The 22169-nt window shown below is 38.6% G+C and overlaps 1 protein-coding gene across 1 annotated transcript in view; it reads right to left on the bottom strand.

The window, feature by feature from the left end:
- Positions 1–20395, bottom strand: part of LOC121323764 (ras-GEF domain-containing family member 1C-like) — a 68453-nt gene extending 48058 nt beyond the window's left edge. Inside the window, exon 1 of the mRNA XM_041264967.1 lies at positions 19611–20395. The gene's annotated coding sequence lies outside the window, so the exon portion shown is untranslated. The remainder of the gene's footprint in view (positions 1–19610) is intronic.
- Between the last annotated feature and the right edge of the window lie 1774 nt (positions 20396–22169).

Here is a 22169-nt window from a genome sequence, read left to right as displayed (position 1 = left end):
TAAGCAATATACTTTGATCTTCCCACATGTTAGTGCTTTGCCTTCTCAAAAGACACCAAGCCCCACACTAGCTCCTGCCCCCTCTTGCTTACTCATTACCCCCACGCATAAACTGCAGAAAACAAGCCCTGATAATGCACTTTTCGCTTTGTTCTCCTAATCTAGTGTCTTTATTCTCACAGCAGGTGTGCTTTTCTCATCTCTCCTTTTCACACAGTGTTTACACAATTGCTAGAAAAAACAGTCAGACTTTAAGGGGTGAATCAACTCAATCAATAAAACAGGGGTGTATTGCAGGACCGTGCAACACGTGACAGGACTCCAGCTTTCACTGCTCAGGCTCTCAGACAAGAACACAAACCTTAGCATTCTATTCCACAGTCAGGAAGCAGAGCAATTCTTCAACAGGAATGCATTCCAAGCCTACAGTGCCACTCACAGTGTGTTTCCACAACACACATACATTGTTTCATTCTACCAAGCAAAGGCATCAACACACACTTGCTAGATTAGAGAATGCTTTGAAACACAAACTTTTTCGAAAGCCAAACTACATTTGTTACTATATTCACTTACTAACAAAAATCCTTATAACAGCATCGTCTTCCATATTCAACCTAATTTTAGTTCAATTCTAGATCTTCTTGCTTCATAAATTAGATGGTTTGCTAAAGAAACAATCTTTTATGGGGGCTTCCGAGCAGCAAATCCAGTAAAGGCACTCCGCCCGGAGTGCAGGATGCGCCCTATAGCTTGGAGATCGCCAGCTTGAATCCAAGCTATGCCATTATCGTGGCCAGGAGTTCCAAGGGGGCAGAGCACAATCGAACAAGCACTGCCTGGGTGGGGAGGGTTTAGGTCGGCTGAGGAGTCCTTGGCTCACCACATACCAGAGACCCCTGTGGCTGGCCGGGCACCTGCAGGCCTGCCGGTTTGCAATTCAGAGCTGTGTGGTCCTCCAGTGCTATAGTTCTGTAATGGCTTCACGGCAGGCTTGCAGTGCAAAATAAAGCAGATGGCTGACAGCACATATTTTAGAGGACGAGAGTGCTTGTCCTCGTCTCTCCCAAGTTAGTGCGAGGGTGCAGTGGTGAGCTGTGTTGAATAATTGGGCATTCTAGATTGGTACAAAATCCATGGTAAAACAATTGGAGAGTCCAAATTAAAAATAAATAAATAATAAAAAAATCCTTTACAGTGCTTACCATTGTAAAGCATAGGTAAGCACTGTAAAGCACACAGAGGTATGGTAAAGCATATTAAAAAAAAACAACTATGGTAAATGTATAGTACAGACAATGGAAAACTGCAAAATTAGTTTGCAAATTTACCATTTTATAATGGTAATAGGAAACTGCTAGATTATACTATAGCAAAATTTACAACCTGGGTTTTTCACTTGACGGTTTTAACCCATTATGAGCAACCATCCAAAAGAGTACAGGTTTAAAGAATATCAATTGCAGTAACATTATTGTGTATACTACACGTGTGCAAAATTTACAAGTATGGGAAGATATTGAAAATGAAATTCAGTACACTTGCTACTATATAAACACTAAAGCTAACATCAATATTTGACATGAACTAACAATGCTAAATGTTTAGGTAGAAATTTGTAACACTTTAAATGTGTTTAAATGTTTTAACTCTACCTCATATATTACAGATCCCTGTCACATTGTTAGTGGACTGCTCATTTTCTTTAATGAATTGCATGTTCGATTTAAATGAAAACTAATAGGCAATACAAGCCCTCTACAGTGGACGATGCAGTGCACAGGTAGGAATGCTGGCACTTGATCAAAGTGATTGAAACTGCTGCCACCTGATGAGTGGGCTACACAAGGAAACAGCAGAGATAACATCTGCAGCAAATGATGAATACAGAAAGATAAAACTGCAGGGGACTGCAAGCCTGGTGTTGGTGTCGTCAGCACATAATTGGATATGTGTGGCACTGACAAATGGTTAACTTGGTGTGGTAAGTTAACCGGATCATTTGCCATCTGAACGGATTAACAAAAAAATATTTAACTTTCAATGCAGGAGCAGACTTTCTCATTGTAGGCCAAATTGACCTGATTCAACTCAATACGAAAGTATTACATTGTGTGTGTGTGTGTGTGTGTGTGTGTGTCTATATATCTATATATATATAGACATATACATATATGTGTTGTGGTGTTGGTGTGTGTGTGATATATATATATATATATATATATATATATATAATATATATATTATATATATATATATATATATATATATATATAATTCCAATAATACAATATTTATGTTTAAGGGTTACACATGCGTAGATAGACAGAACATGTATGACAGCCATGGAAAGCGCTTGTAGAAAGACATCCAGAAAGACCAAAGGCAGGCCAATGATTGAGGTAAAAGGAAACTATCATTTTGTCAGAAAACTCCACTTTAACTACAGTAGTTTAAACAAAGTATTTAGGCTCAACTGAAGTTATTGAAAGGACGTTTACATAAACAACCAGTTTCGATCAGATAAATGTTTTGTTGGTTTTGTAAGGGTAGTCAGAACTTTAGCACACATTCTGTGGTAAAAGCAGAACTTTATCAAGTTGGATCAGGATCCAAGTGATTCTGCCTCAAGAACATGGACGGGTAACCCATTCCATACCCTCACCTCTCTCTGTGAAGAAGTGTCTTCTTTCCTCTGCTCAGTCTATCATTTTCAACTGTAACCTGAGATAAAATAGCTACTTGTAACTGGCCAAGCATTGGTGGGCTGAATGGCCTCCTCTCAGGTGCAGATTTTCTTTATGTTCTTATGTTCCTTTGTAACTGAAAATATTCTATTTCTTTACCAGTTAGGTTCTTACCTCTGTGACGTCACTCGTAAAACAAATCCAATATTTTTAATAGCAATATAAACATTGTCTATAGTTAATCATATTGAGTAGAGCACTGGTTCTTATGTGGTAGATAGTGAAAGTTTATAACTTGAAACTCTTCAATAGCGTTTCAGCTTAAAGAAGTCAGCAGTTAAAAAGTGAAGTCTTCCCTCTAAATGTATTAAAGAATCTGTGGCAGGGTAGAAAAGAGCCCTGTATTGTAAATACTGTATTGTGTTGTGTTTTTTATTAGCACAGGTGAATGTATTGTAAATACTGTAATGTTTTGGTTTTAGAACGGGTGATTTGAAGGTGGTTTTTTTTGTATTTGTTGTACAGTTAAGTGTGGTCTAGCAGAGGCGGTGTTAGCAGTTCATCTCTGCTAGACAGCTTGTGAGAATGTATGGTCGGCAGTCAACCATGCAGATATAAAAACCCTGTGCAGAATCTCCAGATTGACTGATTAATTTATTGCTAATCTGGAGAAGGTCACCTGTATAAGAACAGACAGCTTTTGTTGTTCAAGGTGGGTGTTCAAGGAGGAGGAACATGAGCGAGCGAGAAAGAGCTGAAAGAAATGAAAGAGAAAGTAAAATAGAAAGAAAGCAATTGCTACTCGTGCTGGGCAGACCAGCACAGCATTTATTTGACGTTTTGTGTTCGGGATTGTTTTGTTAAAGCTTTTATTTTTAGTTCTGTTAGCTGTGTTTTTGTTCAATCTTTTGATTTATTTTTGTTGCAATAAAAACCACGCACCAGAGCCTTTCACTCACAAATACCTGTCTGCCTCTGTGTCAGCTTCCTGGTCTGAGTACGTCACTACTCTGCTGTCCTGTCACAGAAGCGTACAAAGGTTAGACAAAGAAATAGAAACACCTGCCAAACTACTTTCTATAAGGTGTAGGGCCTCCATGACAAGTGACAAGTCTGCAAGGCCACATCTAATTCCATCAGGGAATGTGATTCTGCAGCAATCTCTCTTCTCCAGAATGCAATCATATCTAAACTTGTGAAACATCAGTGAATTCTGCAGCACCTGTGAAGTGAGTGCCGACTGTACAAAAAGTGTGACACATCCCTTGAGTGTGCTGCCAACATTGTTCGTATATCATGCACATGAAAGCTAAAATTAAAGCTGATCAAACCCTACATTTTTTACAAATTTGTTATTTTACGGCACACAGGAACAGATGCTTGCTAAATCTGCAGACTCAGCTCTACTGAAATGACTAAAAACTGACACAGCATACATCTGGGGACTGGCTCAACAGTCACTTTGATTAATTTGTTAAACTCTCCTGGTAATACAAATATAAGAAGCCACCTTTGTATTGTGTCATACATACAGCATTAGCTCTTGAGTCTAGCCAAGAGGCCAATGTGTAAATGGCTACCAGTGCTGATTCTATCAAAATCTTGACACTTCAGGCAGGGAACGATCCCAGAGGATTCAAACCAGCAGAATGCATTTGCCTCGAAGCCAGCCGCCTCACCGTGCAAATAGGGCACCTTGTTTGCAATCATTCCTGCTTACACTTACAGGGATACTGCTAAAAAAGAGGAATAATTAGAAGGAAATTAAAGAAAAAGGGAAACAAATGAACTAACAGGCAGAGGGATTAACAAAGTGCACACAGAATCAGAAGCAGATGTGTATACATCTAATGTATACTTTTCAATACAAGCCTCATTTTAGGGGAATCATTTGCGAGTGCTGTTTCGGAGGATCAGGATATATTACATTTCACAATAGATGTACTGAATTCAGAGTGGAGCCAGCTCAATAGTCAAGAAGCACCAACGCTCTTTGCATTCATTAGATACCTTTCTGGCTGGCACCAGCAAAAAAATAAATGAATCCCGTTGTAGCAATAAAATGTGTTCATTGAAAAAGGAAGGCCAACATTCATGTAATAGCTGGTTGTCTTCACTCTCAAGGTATTAGTTGATGCTATGCATTTACGTTTACAAACTTTAATGGTGCTAGAAGTGTGCTAAACTTAACAATACTACAGAGTGAATGAATCACAAAGCAGACCCAAACCACAAGCTGGAATAAGGTCAGTAGATCTTCTTATGTATGGTTACTTAACCCAAGCATATTTCGAATAGTTGTGCGACAGGCTGGATGCTGGGCTGCAGCCAATCTATGAGATACGAGTCATGACAGCAATGCTTAACCACTAAGTATTCATCCTTCTGGAGCTTTATTTTATTTGTATTTATTTTTTTGTTTAAATTTGGAATTGCCAATTTTTTTTGTTTTCTCCCCAGTTTGGAAAGCCCAATTCTTTTTTTTATTTCAAGCCAGCTCACCGCTGACACCCCTGCGCTGACTCTGGAGAGACGAAGACACACGCACCCTCCGAAATGTGTGCCATAAGCCGTCCGCTGCTTTTCACTCTGCAGCCTTGCTATGCAGCCACCTCAGAGCTACAGCATCGGAGGACCATGCAGCTCCGAGCACCTTACAGAACTGTTCAGTTTAAAGGGGTTGTTGGCGCACGGTGAGACGAGGACACCCTGTCCGACCTAAGCCCCGTCTCCTCTCCACACCCGTTGTCCACTCACCAAATACACAACCCAGAGTGGGTGAAAACATGCTGCTTTTATGCAGCTGTACCGAGACTCGATTGCTAATCAATCATTCAATTGGAGTCTCGGTACAACTGCACGTGACTTAATAAAGTGCAATTCCCTGTGCTCCCATATTACATTTTACCTTCATGTGAAGTGCTGTGCAATCCTTGTGCCTAAATACAAATATACATTTTAAACCACTTGTGTTACACAGACCCATTTATATCCCGTGTACAAATGACTATACACCAACATTAACTCGCTACACGGAACATACAACACAAATAGACCAGGGGCGGGGCACTTTGCCATAGTAATCTATATGGACAGTATTAGCAAGTTTTATAAAAGCCAGATTTTTAAAGTCTTACCATTTTCTCACAGTATTTTGGGTAATTTGAGTTTCCGTGTAGTTTTCTTTTAGGGAGAGAAATTATCCTTCCAAATTTAAATAACCTAATGATTAAAATATAGGAGGTTATATTTAAATGTTTTTGTCTGTATTCCAATTTGGCCTTGTGCAGCAATGAAACATTGAATAAATGGTGTCTGTGGCTGCCCTGCACAATGGTAAATTAGTGTTGGTGTGATTTATATGTGGAAGTGGGTTTATTGTATTGCTGTAAATTAATAGTTATTGGTAATGTGAAACAATTGACTGTATTGTAGTGATGTTAGGAATGGTAATTATAGGAATGATAAATGATAAGGTTAAATAATAATGATGGTGATGGGAAATGATAATAGTAAATTATAGTGATGATAATGATGAATGCACTAATGACAAATTATAGTGATGATAATGGTGATGGCACTAATGATAAATTATAGTGATGATAATGGTGATGGCACTAATGATAAATTATAGTGATGATAATGGTGATGGCACTAATGATAAATTATAGTGATGATAATGTGGTGATAAGATTGGAGCCAGTTAGCTGTCTGGTGATTGGTTGAGGCTGGCTGGGCTCTAATGTTCCCCACCCACCCATATGTGTTTAGACTGGGTGTTTATCTGTGGGTTTTGTAAGATGTCTGTCAGTGTAAACTGTAACTTAATGATAGTAGTAGTAATAATATTAAGTAATGGTGTTGTCGGATGAAACCTTAGGGTTCATCCTAAGGAGGGAGGTATGTGGCAGGGTGATTGCCCTGCATAATGGTAAATTAGTGTTGATGTGATTTATATATTGAAGTGGGTTTGTTTTTCGTTGGAGTTGATTTGTTTGATTGAATTATTGTTTACAGACGGGCGCTCAATTGAGACTTGCTGCTAGCTAGGCTTGGTTGAGGGGAAGGGCAGTAAGTGATTGGCTGTGCTGGTCCTCAATCAGCAGGTGGACGGAACAAACGGAATCTTCACTGTTGATGTCTCATGAACATAAGGTACGGCTTTACAACTTATCTCCTACAAAACTAGTTTTTCGTCAATTTGTGTGACTTTTTAGCATCAGAAGGTGACTTACTGACCCTTTTAATCCATACCACGTTTTGGCCATGCACTTCCTAGTGTAAAGAATGTGCATGATGTGTAAGTGCTACATCACATTCTCAAGACAAAGGAAAGAGCACTCTGATCATCTAAACTGAATGGAAATCATGAAATTCTTTACTGTAATTCAGGTGCTAAATATTCTCAAATGAATCAAGCATAAAATACTGCATCCCAGTTCCAGCACATATAACTGCTTTAAGCATCTAGTTGAAATGCTGATGCTAACTGCTTCAATGTGACAAGAATGAAGTATGGCTTAAAACTTTAAAGAAATACATTAAGAAAGAATGCAGGTCATGCTAAAGGTGCTCAAATAGCTTCAACACATTTAAGAATGTTACTACCTTAAAAAATGGTGTTGAAAATATGAGTTCTGTGGGTGTCTGTAATTGTGCTACCCCAACTCAAGTGATGGTCTGCTTTCTTACAAGGAGCACAGAAACTGCAAGAAGACTGCAGAGTAAACTAGCAGATACCAAGGAATTGGTGTAAATATCAGTTTGCATGATATTCCAATCATGATTTCCAATGGAAATAAACAGGCAGTTAGAAGGTCTGCTCCTTCGATCCTGGGGTCCCCTGTGGGGATGGACTCATTAAAGCACAAACTGCTCCTGGAATGGCAGAGACCGGAGTCCCACTGCAGCTCCAAGCACTTTCCTGTCTCAGTAACAACAGCCATCCTCTTTAGGATTACATAAGGGATCTTTACGGTTAAAGAAAGCAGCAACTCTTGAGTATTTTATAAGCGGTAGATGAGCCACTTGCAGATATGCAGTTGCATAGGCCTAAGACCGGCCCTGTATACAAGTGCCCTTTTTCTGCTGTACATGTTTCTTTTGTCAAAAAGTGAGAGGGCGTGGGCATCCCACTTTTAAAATGGGGGGGCCCATGGCCCCTCTGCTCCCCTGGCTCCACCAGAGTGCACACTTATATACTTTTAATAACTGTGGTTCTGTCATGAAAAAGGATTGTAATATTTGTCCACATCCTTATCTTTTTTCTAATCAGTGAATACAGGGAATACTTTGAATAAAACTGGTTACATATAATTCATTATACTTAAGAATTAATGTTAAAAAATTCATTTAATAAAGCAACATTCAATACAGTTCTAGAAGATATACACAGGTCTAGAGCAAGCCTCAGCTCAGATGTGTTGGCGTTCTTGCTCGCACAGGCTGCTTGCTTGTTGTGACCATATTGAGCTACATGAGCAGGAAGTCCACGATTCCATTAACAAACGGCTTTTATATTTCACGTGTTTGTTTCCCACTCATCCAACAGGCCATTACTGACGCCAACATTCGTAGGAGTTTCTGGCAAGATATTACCAGTTTAACAACATCATCTGAAAAGAGCTGTCTGGATGTGGTTCTGGGATCAACCAGCTGTTATGAACTGGATGCGCTGAATGGCTACATCTCGTTCGAAACAAAGTTATTATGTTCCTAACTTTGGAATATACAGACACAAAGAACTATGTTCAGGCTTCAGGGGTGAAATGTGGGATAGAGATTTTGCCCTGCTGCACCACCTGACCCCCAGAACCTCTCCTAAGGTATTAATAGTCTAGTCCTCTCCTGTTATGCTGGACAATGTGCAGGCAGTTTTACAGTGTGGGTATTCCATTACAGTTTTGTAATGGCTGGCTGCTGTATCATATGACAATCTCTGTATGATGAGTCTGGTTTTTGCCACACAAAGGAGGTTATCTCTTGGGATGAAGGACCACTAGGGTAATCAAATTCCAACTGTAATATGACTTTTCTAGATAGAATAAAACCCCTTTACCTGTAAATACATACTGTAACATGCAGTCTTAAATTGCTCTGTGAATACCATTGAGGGTGGAATAATGTATTACCTAGGACAGCAGAGCAGACGAGCACGGTACACAACCAGGCAGGTTACTAAGGGCTGTTCAGATAACTAGGGTTTAGATCACTGAGGTTTAACAGCAGACAGAATAAACACATCCTGTCCAATTCCACGAATGGTTATTAGAAACAACCTAATTGTAGATACATCTATTTTTATGCATTTTCAGATAATTTACAACCTGATCTGCTAACAAAATCTTTATAATCACAAACACAGCATTTCATATAAATCCAATTAAATATACAATTATAATAATTTGTGGCAGGGTGGATCCCTGCCAGAGAAATGTGCGAGTGGCTTTGTTTGCACAACCACAGGTGTAATTATATATTCTAATTTATTTAATTAGTCTCACCTGCCTGGAATTAACAGGCAGGTATTTAAAAAGGTCAAAAAGCTTGTTTGGGCCAGTCTCCAGTCTGTGTGAAGAGAGAGGCTAGCACTGAAGAGACCTGTGTGGTTTTTAAAAAAAGAAAAAAAAGGTAGTGGGTAAAACCTTTTTGTTTGTGTATGTTTCAAATGATTTTGTTTAATTGCTAAATGACTTAGCCGTATGACGTGTTAGTTAGTTAGTACTCCACGTGTGAGTTAGGGTTTTGTTTTCATTTCTTTTATTTCTGTAAATAATAAAATTGCAAGTAAGTGTTAAACTTTAGATTCTTGTGTCTTGATCTTAAAAGGGGATACAAACCTTAAAACAAGTAAAATATTTCACAAATTACAGCAGTGCTTCTTCATGTCTTTACAACTGGCTTATCACATATGAAGGGTTCACCATCCGTGTCTCCCTATTCAACAGATAGCAGACATTGACTTAGATTTTTAGAAAATGCTAAGCAGACCAAAGAATTTCAATATTGTATTTGCTTTTCTGACCTCCAGTACTTAAGTGAAAAGATGACCTCTCCTACTAATTTAGCAAAAGGTACGGTACTGCATACACTCACAAAATTATTCTCAACTTGAATGTTGCAACACACAATAACATTACATCTAAATGATATGGAGGTGGAGAGTCCTGGTTTATCCAGTAGAGGTGGCTTGTCTGGGATTCGTCGCGCATTCCATGGCCCAGCTTCTCAGAGATACTGGATTCAGTGGATAGGAGTTGTGGGGTACAGTGCAGGCTCTGAGGAGGCAGAGAGAAGTAGCAACTGGCTGAAGAGGAGCGAAGCCGATTGGAGGATGTTAATATCAATGAAAAGGAATAGATGGTAAGTAAGCTATGCGGGCTGGATGGGGGTGGAGGGGAGTGGTGCTGGGACGGCTTCCTGAGGTCTTGCGGGCTAATCAACGAAACACAGAAGATGGAAGGTGTCCATCTGTTGACCCCTGAGAAGTGTCCCTCCCAGCCCATTCCATGCTGGTTAATCTCTGGAGCCGGCACCGTGTTCAGCCATCAACGCTGGGCCAATAGGAAATCCACATTACCTAGCTGATGAAAAGCACTGGAGGATCAACTCTTACTCAAATGGGGACAATGTTACAGTGAAGCTATGTCTTGGTTGGTCCCCACCACTACTGTCTCATTTTATCTTGATGAAAACAGAGTCCAATATTAACATGAAGTAAATAACAGCTACTCGCAGGTGACAAAATTCATTTTGGCAGCGCTAGCCTTATAGCAAGTTTTTAAACGTACCAACAAATAAAACAAACAACAACTTCCTCAAAGTTTACTGCAGTAAATGTGCCCAGTAATTTTGCACTTTTCCCATTGTTATACTATGCATCATTTATGGTTACGTTTTTAATGTTTTACCATACCTCTCTGTGCTTTACAATGTTTACCTATGCTTTATTACACTATGCTATGCTTTTACTATGACACACTTAGGTCATAAAAAAATGTTGGCAGGTTATTTATTGTTACCAATATATAATTCATTGCAGTAATCACAGTTTCTGTTATTTGGTACTTTTTATAAGCCGCCATCAGAATGTAATTTTAGCATCAGTCATATACTCATGATGCCACCTGCAGCAACAGGTGGTTATACCTGCAACCAGCAAGCTCTACTTGGGCTCAGGGAAACAAATAGAACAATTGGATATGTTTTTTTTCCAGAAATTGGAATGTTATACTACAGCTGTTATTTTCAACATGGGCTTAATTAGCTGACTGTGGTACTTGACATTTTTAATATGTAGCTATTTCTCATTTTCTGCCACAACAGATATTTCTGAAGTGTACCTGATGTAATTAAATGACTATTTCATGGCTCTTGACATCTCTAACAAGAGAAGGGAGATGTCAGGTGGAACTGCGAAGCGTAAGCAATTTAATTGTTATGATGGTACAATAGCTATTAATAAAAGCATTGGAGGGATGAAGCAAGGAGCTAGTCTCATTCTAATATGACAAGTTAGGGTGGTGTGGCTAACCCTTAACCAATAACCTTACCAATGCAATGGCACTAAGAGATAATGGCAAAATATTATTATTAGGCCAGGGCACTGTGCATGTTTTTTTGTCCAGTTAGTGTGATCGCCAGCTAAATATGTATTTTGGGCTGAAAAATCGATTGGTGACATTAGTTTTTCATTAAGACTTAATACCAATGTCTACCGCCCGCTAAAGGCCAAAAAACATAAATCATGCATATATTCGTATTCCAACATTGATAAATGCAATTAAATAATTGTACCTGGAGTTATTAATGATGCTTAATCCATTGGTCACCTTAGATTTATGATTTGAGCTGACACCCCTAGAGGACAAAAAAAACTAAAATCTGTATGTTTCTTGATCTGATTGTTGGAATGTAGAACAAAATGGAAGAAAACATACACTGGTGTCATAAGATTTTCATTTTCTTCCATATGCTTCAAGCTGCTAATGTAAATGTTTTTGGCAGATTGGAATTGTTCTGGGAACAAGCTTAAGACAAAAACTACTATTCCACTAATATTTGGGTCATAGTTGTAATTTGGCACCAGAACATTTCTTATTGCCTTCATCAGTACTTCCAGCTGAAGAGAACTTTTTGCCTTCAGCTTTCTTTGTCCTTGACCATATTTGACTCTTTCAAGTTTGGAGCGATTGTTGAGCAGAAATATCTAAATTCTTGAAGCATCTGTTATGGTATCCAAGACAAGGCACATTTACAGCAGTCACTAGTCCACCATGTTCTCCATATTCAATAGCTCTCTTGGCAGTTAACTGATTTTTTTCCTGCTTTGCCTTGTGCCTAACATCTGAAGCTGCTTGTTTCATTATTTCCACCATGGAATTGAATTCTTCAAGCAAAGCCTTTGCTTTTTTTTTTTAGACTTTTTCTTCTTTTGGGAAAGAGTTTTTTTTTTTTCTACTTTCTTCACTTGATAGGTCCTTCCATGAATCCTGGCTGAAAAGATCATTGTGTTCAATGATTCAACGTTTCAACAGGAGCTTTTCCTCCTGACACCTGGATCCTGTTGCCTAATCTTGCCATCTCTGATTCGCACCTTAAATTGGCAAGAGGAGCATACTTCCTTTTATTGAGTGTTTCTTCTGAGATAGCCAAAAATACATATATCTAGCTGGTGATCAGTTGTTTTTATTTGTAGAGCCCTGGCCTATTATTATGGCAACATATTATTCTTCAATTTTGCATTGTCTGGTGTTAGATCTAGAGTAAAATTGAGAGGGTGTAATTCCAGTGGCACTCGCTTGGAGCCGAGGGGTTATGTGTGTGGAACTTAAATTTCTTTGTAACAGTGACACACTTGAAATTACCAAAACCTTACTTAAGGGGATTCTAAAAACTATAAACTGATAGAAAACACAAAACGTAGATCATCTAGGCAAACTTTAGGTGCTTGAGGTGTTAAAACGTCCTTTGGCTGTGAGGTCTGGTGTTGAAAAAATTATGGAAAAGTCACTGTTTTTCAAAATAAACATCTGCCATCTTGACAATGCAGCGTGATTGCCATGTGGTTCTGAACACTGCTCCATGTGGCGCTCCAGTGTCCTGGCGCCAGTGCATACTGGCAACTGGCACATCCTGAAAAAATAATACTTATTGACCTATTGTGGCAAGATAGAGGATCCCTGCCACTGAAGACAAACTCCAAAGACTTTCAAGTGTGCCTGCCCAGGAGGCTTAACCCTTAGTGGTCCATTTATTCAGCACTCGTCAGGCGCATCAGGTCCAATTTATTTTCACACGCACTGTTTATTTTCCAAACGCTGTTTAAAATATATATTTTTTCAGAGTAAAAAAGGTTTAAAACACTCAGTACTGTATCTCCAGCCAAGTCCCACCTCTTGTTCACTGTATTTTTCACATACCTCTTTATAGACGTGCATACTGATAAATCCTCTCTTGATCACTTGTTTTATTACTAAACTCCTCAGTAATGCGATCTAAGTCATTATTTAATTACTATAACATCTCGCAATTTTATTACTATAACATCTTTGAGTGTTGGATGTAGAAGCAGCTATCTCCTTTGTTTATGTCCGTGTTATCTCTGTGGTGCATGGGTCTACCAGATACGGCCTTTTTTTCGGCTTCACTCGGCTCCTATCGATCCCACTCGGTCACTTAAAGGTTTTCTCTGCTTTTTCCTGAGAAAAAACAACTAGAGACCTGTGCTTTACATCTTTTTGATGATGTCAGACAGGGTCCGGCATCGGCCTGGAAAGGAAAAATTGTAATGTCGGACCTGGTCCAACATAGGACCGCAAAGGGTTAACTGACTGACTGGTCAGCAAGAGGTTGCATCAAATGCCTTTCTCATAAATGGTTGGCCAATCAGTCAGTTTTCTTTTGTCGGAGAGAAACTACAAGGACAGAGAAGCACATTGTGAAGAAAATCTTGCTCTCCGTTCCAGTTTACACCTGAAATAATTAAATTTTTTTACTGAACTTTGTGATCTGTGGTTTCTGTAGCAGTTGTTAACCAACCACATTCTGCATGAAACTTAAAATGTTTAAGAACCTTTCCTTTTTGCACAGTTATATACTTGTCATAAGAACTGAAATGTTTAGTTTGATTCCAGTAGGAGTAGATGTGAAATTCTAGTGATGCCGGAAGTTGTTAACCCCTCAAGTTTATTAAGTTTACCATGGTAATCTATTTTTTGTGTTTTCTAAAACTCTGTAGTCTTTAAAATGCACCTAGTAGTTTGTATTCATAGTTGCAAATGTAACAAAGAAATCTAAGTTCCTCACGCAAGTTCATAACCCCTCAGCTCCAAGCTAGTGCCACTGGAAGCAAACCCTGTCACTTTTTACTGTAGATTTGACCTGCAAACTGCAAAGTTGAAGAATAATGCCAATTCAATTAGGACTATGTGGTACTTTAGCCTCACCAAAGTGGCCATAAGCAATGCTCAAATGCATGACAAATGCAACTTCAAAAATCCCAAATCCACAGATACCAAAATGTTTTTCTTGGTACTTGTAGATCTCATCAACATCAATCCAAAAATATCTTCCGGTGATTTTTTTGGAGCCCCCCACCACGTGAGTTATTTTGTCCTAAACTTGGTAGAAATACTAAAATTTCTAATTTCAGGAGGGGGTTAATGACCAGTGGGGGGGACTTGAAACCAAGTGTGTTTCACAAATTTGGAAGAGTGGTCTTTAAGGTTCTTACAGCAATACAAATATTTTAGGATCCGCATCCACTACAGGGTAAAGTGTTGGGTAGAAGTTCAAATAAAACTTGTCACTTACCCTTAGTCTGGCAACTTGTCAAAAGTGAGTGAGGAGCTCCTGGAATTTTTTTCTCGAAAGCCCTATTCATTAAGAGTCGAATGAGGTGCTACACATGATGGTAGCATCTAAGTTGAGCCCAGGGTGTTTTTTCTGGTCAGGGTCACTTTTTGACTTTGGTTGACTTTTGCCAGATCACAGCTCGAAGGGGAAATTTAAATATATAAATTAAATCTAAGGCGGTCAGGCAACGGCTCAGGTTTAGATAATATGGATGTGCTTTCTTCAGGGTCAATTGGATTATAAAGGTAACCCAACAGTATTTTTCAAAGTTTTTGGCAAACGTCAGCAGTTGGTGAAATAACAAAACAACCTCCCCTTATATACTCAGCTGGATTTATTCAACTGTATTTGAATAGTAACATGTGGCTCCATCATACTACAATATCTTATAACTGTGGGCTATATTTAGCTGTCTGCCTGTCAAACTTGATAACAGCAGTTACAGTACAACGCGTTTGGGACTGTAATCAGTTACTGCAATATTCCAGTGCAGGCTTCTGATATACTGTACAGTTCATGAAAAAATGAATATATGTAAGGCTTAGATTCTCGTACTATGCACCTAAGCCCATTGCATGCCAAATATATTGTTTTGCCAGGTGTGGTCTACTGTTAAAATGTACTCCTGAATGGATCTTACGGAACAGTTGGCAACACCAGACATTCCTTCAAAAATACATATCAACAATACTAAAGTTAGAGCAGTCAATATAAAGCAAATCATGAGCTACCTTCCCAGCATGTATAATTGAGCATTTCATGAGAAATGCTTGTGATTAGCTTAATGAAATCTGCTGAGGCAATCATGTGTCCACCAATATCTTGATACAATATGTCAGAGTGACCTACATTCACAGCAGGTTGAATAACTTGCAGTAACTTTGCAAAGCTTTATCATGCACCAAGCTATAGCCTTAATTAGCCCACCCAATCACAGACCAGAACAAACAGTACATTGTCCTTTGTAACAAACTGGACTGCCAACAAGATCTGTTTCAATTCTTTCACAGCAGAGCGCACACGCTGAACTATAAAATAATTCAGTAAGTAGCGTTACATTGAACAGGGCTGTCAGACTGCAGCTTTAAACTCTGAATGTCCAGCACTCTGTTTTTCATTGAATGCATATAAGCAGCAATCCTAGTGCTGTTTCCAATCACTGAATGTGACAGGCCAGCAAGTGCAGCTCTGTTCCAGAACAGTAACGATGTGACATTTAATCACACTTAAGAGGTGCTTAGGATATCAGCAGCCAAGCTTCAGGCAAATGAAGTGTGAGTCTGGAATAAGGAAATTATTTTTGAAGCTCTGCAAAGATACTGTGATTTTTCCTCTCCAGGGTGAAAACTGTATGGTAGGTTAGCACTCATCCCAATATAAACTACTCACCTTTCTAGCTAGGGGGAGAGAACTGATTAAAAGAAAATATCTGATTACATTTTTGCTGGTTCACCTGTATTGTTATGATACAACTGCACACTACCAGAGAGGCAAAAAAGACAGATAAAATAATGATGATGTGAAGGCGGAAGGTTGCAGCTAAGGTAATTTCTGATCCAAATAAATAATCAAAATGAAGGAAGCAACTTAAAGCTGCAGAGTATGTTCAGTTTTATAATTGTACATGTCATCCACAGTTTAGCCTTCTATGTATCTGGTATACACTGTCCAGTTTGTTTCCATTCCCCAAAAGAAGTTTACGCTTTGGCAGAAACTGCTTAAAACCTGCATGCCATTACATCACTCCAACCATAACATAAAACAATTTATTAACAAAACAAGGCCATTTGGTCCATCAGTGATCATCTGGTTCCTGGTAGCTGATTAGGTCATAAAGGATGCCATTGATTCAGCAACAAAACGACTGGGTAACCCATTCCATACACTCCACGTGCTCTGTGTAAATGAAGTGTCTCCTATCCTCTGTCCAAAGTCTCCACGTTATGTTAACTTGTTCAATGTCAATCAAATGCCACGCCCCCATGCATTTTTTCTTGGTTCTAAGCTCAACAGATTTAGTTCCTACATGCTCTCACTGCAGCTTGCAGGGTTTTAAATGACATAAGAAAACTCTGCTATGGCTAGCACAGTAATCCAGAAATAAAAACATTGTGACCCAAGTCAAAGTAATATCTCCTTCCTCCCTTATTGAATAGGATCTGAACATGCACAGCATGAGAACCCCATTGCTGCCTTCATGGTCATAAAAAGGTATTGACTGATTGCGTTAAAATGTCAAAACGCTACTGAACAATCCTAAAGGCTGATTAGGACTGCAAGTCTCTCGGGGTGAAAGCTTCTGAACACGAACAGCATGAGAACCCCATTGTTGACTTCATGGTCATAAAAAGGTATTGACTGATTGCGTTAAAATGTCAAAACACTACTAAACAATCCTAAAGGCTGATTAGTACTCAACGAGTCTCTCGGGGTGAAAGCTTTTAAACAGGTCAGATATACTGGAAGTAACCGTGCCTAATGACTGCTGCTGCAGTGAATGTACTCATTGTGCAGAGAGCAGATAAACATGTTTGGAATACAGTTCCAGTATACTGCTGGCACAGTCTGTCTCACACTGGTAATCCCTATTGAAATATCCTCTATCCTTATTAATGACAAAGAAACATAATGCAATTTCCTTGTGACCTTGTATGCTACAGAATGTCACTTCAGTGGTGGTATCAATGGATTGTTGTCACTGTGTGAGTCAAAGCACTGCATTAACATCCACATGCAAGTCCTGCTGACTTTTCACTCACATGGTGACCTAATGACTGTTACCATCCTCCCTCTCGCCTTCATTTCATCTTTAAAATGTCTAGCGTGTCATGGTTTGACTGCACATTAAATAATCCCAGTTGCCATGCTGACTATAAAATGCAGCAGGCACTTAAGTGAAACAAATGACACATGGGAATTGTTATGTGCCTTTTTAATTTATTTGGTTATCACTTGCAGATGAAAATCTGCAAATTTTCACTTTCTGTGAAAATTTGCATATAGAGAGGTTGGACAAAAAAAAAAAAAAAATAGGAACTGGGGTAATAAAACTGTAGAGTCAGGACAGCACTGCTGTGACAGGTTGTGTTTGAATTGCTCTGAAAACATACCTTTCCTATCCCTGACTCAGACTTCTGAGGCAAAGACTGCTCTCCAGAAAGGTCACCGCTTTGAATGCACTTTGATTTGGAAGCACCTGTCAACCGATCACCTACTGTCCACCCGCTATGTCTGTCATAGGCTTTCTACAGAGAGCAACGTTTACATGCCAGGGACACTATTAGCATAATGAATCCATTATTATAATAATCAATGGTTCATATGCATGGCTGACCAATGGAGTCGGGTTGGCATTGGCAACAACATGGTTCATCATCTCCAGCTGGATAGAGGATTAATTTGTCCTTGCATGGAATTTTGCCCTGTTGTAATGTTTAGGCACCCTAAACCCAATAAAAGTCATACACGCCTTTTTCAATGCTAAGGTATAATCTTTCATAGAATGTACAGCCTAATCACCGATTTTACATCGAACGACAGTTTGTACGCTTTAGCTGTGAAGAAGAATAGAAAGTTAGTGGTGTTGCGTTTCCATTGAGATTACCTCCCCCTTTTGCTTTCCTAGCCTGTCAACAATGACCATTGTTCTTTGGAGGACTCGGACGAAAAGTATTTACATTTAATATGTCAATGTCAGCGTACTGCTCTCGTTATTATGATGCCACTTTAATAGCTTTTATCGCAGACAGAATATAAAGTGAGCTATAATAAATTCCACAGAACTAGTGAAACCGGTACACGCGTTATTGTAACATGCATGCTGTGCATATTAGCGTATACATGTTTTAGGTTATGCATATTGTTATTTTACTGTACTACACGTTCATGTGTCGTCAATAAATGTTAATTGGTAAATGAAGCCTGATATAAAAAATACCGGTAACTATGGCACTACTACTTCCAAGTTATTTTGCACACGTATATTTAGTAACAGTAATGTAGGCTATTTGTTCTGATTCGTTTCAGTCTCTTATCACAATACAAATACAAGTTTAAGCTATTTAATTCGATGTAACAAATAGTATTAAGCGTTTTACAACCAAACACATCTTTACGGTGTATTCAAGTATTTTACTACAGTCACCGTGTGCTTAGTTTATCAGCCTAGCAGTAAAAGAATCACACAAATACCCCAGAGTGGATAAACCAAATTCTTCAAACCAACTGATCATTTCTTTTGGATGTCTTTCGGCTTGCTCTCGACTTCAAATATTATGATAACGTGCAAGGTGAAGAAATTGCAAGTTATAAATAAAATAATAATAAATCATAACAATATATATATATATATATATATATATATATATGATATATATATTATATATAATATATATATATATATATATATATAAACTTTTTAAAAGGAAAACTGCTTTGTACAAAATAACACATGGTTTTATTTTTTAATTTTCGATTAAATCCATGATAATATATGATATATATATATATATATATATATATATATATATATATATATATATATATATATATATATATATAGATATAGATATTAAAAATCTGCACAACGTGGTATATTACCTTCCAAAACTTGAAAGCATACAAGTAGACTATTTAAACGAATACAAAACAACTACTGTAGATTATTTTTTCCATTTAGAAAAAACAAACCCCAAAACGTCTTATTTAAATGTACATGGCTATGCGTCCATCACACGGGAAATATAAGGGGGTCCAAGTTGCCTATTTGAATGTGTATATGGTAAGATGCACTTGAAATGATTGCATACTTATCATTGAACAGCTAGTCTCTTCTTTTGCAATACCGGAAAGTATTCTGTGTTTTTGGTTAAGTGCTGTGGACACTCTGACACATTAAAATGAACTTCAAATATTTCTGTTGTGTTTGAATTAATACGTATTGTACATTGCAGTGTCTGTGCGACGCGTGAAACGCAGGGTTAAATGCATTTATAAAGTAATATCTTGAAGAGGGTCCCCTGCATTCCATGGCAACGTTCAAAACAGTGTGTATTGCTCGCAACTTACCAATTCTACTCGCTCTTCATCCCCGTGTTGCAGATTCAGTTAAACAGCCGTGTCCTTTAATTATGAGAGACGATTAAAATAATCCAGAATTCCGACTATAAATACAGCTTTTACGGGAACAAAATCTGTTTTCAAAAACAAGTCAGGCAGTCACAGCAGTGTGCGCAGAAACTGAAGCAGATCTTGCAAGTAAGTGCTGTTCACAATTTGTAAAACCGAGATCCAATTAAACGCACTGGTTGTTTGTTTATTTTTTTGTTTTGTTTTGTTTTCATCGAGGTGCTACTTCCTAATCAATACACAGTAAATCCAGTTATTGAAGGCTTCAAGTGTATCCACCAACAAACCATCCAGCTAGGCTCCTCCAATGAGGGAAACGGGTCTGTTTTAATCCAGTACAAGGAAACAAGCAGCTGAAATTTGCTCAGGAAGGAATAAGCAAACACTACACACACAGTCAATAGACGCGCACACCTCTGAAAACGAGAAGCAATGAAGCTAAGCAGGATAGTGGGAGGGTAGCGTTGTCTTTTTCAGTCAGCAGCGTCACAAATCCTTCAAGAAAAAAAATTCTAAAAAATAAATAAAAAAAAAAAAAACCCTCACACTGAGCTGCCCTAAAAAGACGAGGGTACATCACTGTGGCAGCGACGGACTGCCTAACGTGGCGCGCTATATCGGGGGCAGGTGCAGCTTTTTTTCAACTAACACACACAAACAAATAAATCAGACACATTTAAGATAAGCTTATTACTATACTACAGCTACTTCCTCTTGGGTGTGTGAGTCAGTCTCTCTCTCTCTCTCTCTCTCTCTCTCTCTCTCTCTCTCTCTCTCTCTCTCTCTCTCTCTCTCTCTCTCTCTCTCTCTCTCTCTCTCTCTCTCTCTCTCTCTCTCTCTCTCTCTCTCTCAAAGGCAGCGCTGAGGCATGCATTCAAACGAGCGATGATGCCTGCAGGGCAAAAAGGTTACCTCACAAAAGGCTACCACATTCGGCAGACACTCTGTGGAAAGAAAACAAAAGCCAGACGAAAACATCATTCCTAATCCTCTGAGCCAAGTCCCGAAAACACAATACATTACACAGGTTCTGGACTTTTTTATTTGTAATTATCGTTTTCTGACCCACGATTTAGTCATATGGCCAAGTTTAGCTATAACTCAGCTTAACATTCGCTGTGCCTGTCATCATATGAATGGACGTGGATTGGTAATAACAGAGGACTACAATATTTGGTAGGATGATAAATGGTCTTTAGATACTAGATGAATAGAAAAGGGGACATGCTAATAAGCTCAAATTAATATTCTGTATACAGCAGCCCATTAGCATTAGATAGACTACATGTACCTGTTGCTTTTCACACTGCTTATTAATAGATACATCTGGGAGCAGAAGGCTAAACTATGGAAAGAGGAATTTAAATAGACACCAAAAATATTGTTTACGTTTAACAATAAACTGACTATCAGAAGTTGGGATGTAAGAGGGTTTACTGCTGTAAATACACTAAATAACATGCTAGAAATATGATTTTACCAAGCTGACTTGTGCTTGGTACGTCTTTGATGTTAAAAGTCAACTAATTTATGTAGCTGTCAAATAGCACTTCATACATGGGCAGATTAGGTCCCCTGGCTGTTAAATTCTTATGCTGACTTTTAAAAACTATTGAAAAAGCTTTTAAAGAGTTGATCGTAAACATTTGCAGCATTTAGTGGTCCTAATTGCTGGTGTGCTGTAAATACTATGCATTTTTAATGCAAACATTGTTTTAAATATTATTCATTTTAATAAAAACAGTCTTACAGCAAAAGGACAAGTAAAATGAGCCCATAAACTACTAAGTTTCAAGGAGATCGATTAACTAGGCACACAAGACAATGACATTCTGGTGAAAAGTGTGGGAGGAACTACTGATCTTGCAGAGAATCCTGCTGCTCTGTGGTGTTGGATGGTTGGTTTTCCAGAAATAGCCAGGCTTTGTATCGAATGTCAAGATGTTGTGGAGAAGACTGCTGTCAAAAAAGAAATCACTACACATCATCAACAAACAAAAGGGTTTCACAAGTCCTTTGCAAATGATGCACCGAGCCTTATTGTAAAGAGATGGGGAATCCTTACCTTGAAGAAAGTGAAGATCTCCTAGTTCTGCACACAAGAGATATTGCTGAGCGGAATCAGCCTTTCCCTGCCTCTCTCTCTAAGCTGGGATGAAGTCCAACATTGTAGTCTGCCCGGACGATGTCTCTCCTTCACATACAGAAGCTCCTCCCACTGTAGTCGCTGTCCTCGAGGCAGTGATGGTGAGCATTCTGAGATAAGGTACAGCAAAGACATTTGCACATTGTTTTTTTTTTCTAATAGTTCTTTTGTTATAATACAGTTTGTAGTAGATTTCTATCAATAGTCCCTGTGCACTAACACTATTACCAAAACCTTAAAAAAAGTCCCAGTTTGCAAAGTGCCAGATAGCACGCCTGACATAATTAACACAAACAATCACCAGTCATATTCAAATATGGCTCCACTGCTTTAAGAAAAAGTTCAAGCGCATT

This window comes from Polyodon spathula, chromosome 12 (assembly GCF_017654505.1).
Source record: "Polyodon spathula isolate WHYD16114869_AA chromosome 12, ASM1765450v1, whole genome shotgun sequence".
NCBI lineage: Eukaryota > Metazoa > Chordata > Actinopteri > Acipenseriformes > Polyodontidae > Polyodon > Polyodon spathula.
The sequence above is the reverse complement of the archived record's forward strand: the minus strand, read 5'-3'. Positions and strand labels throughout refer to the sequence as shown.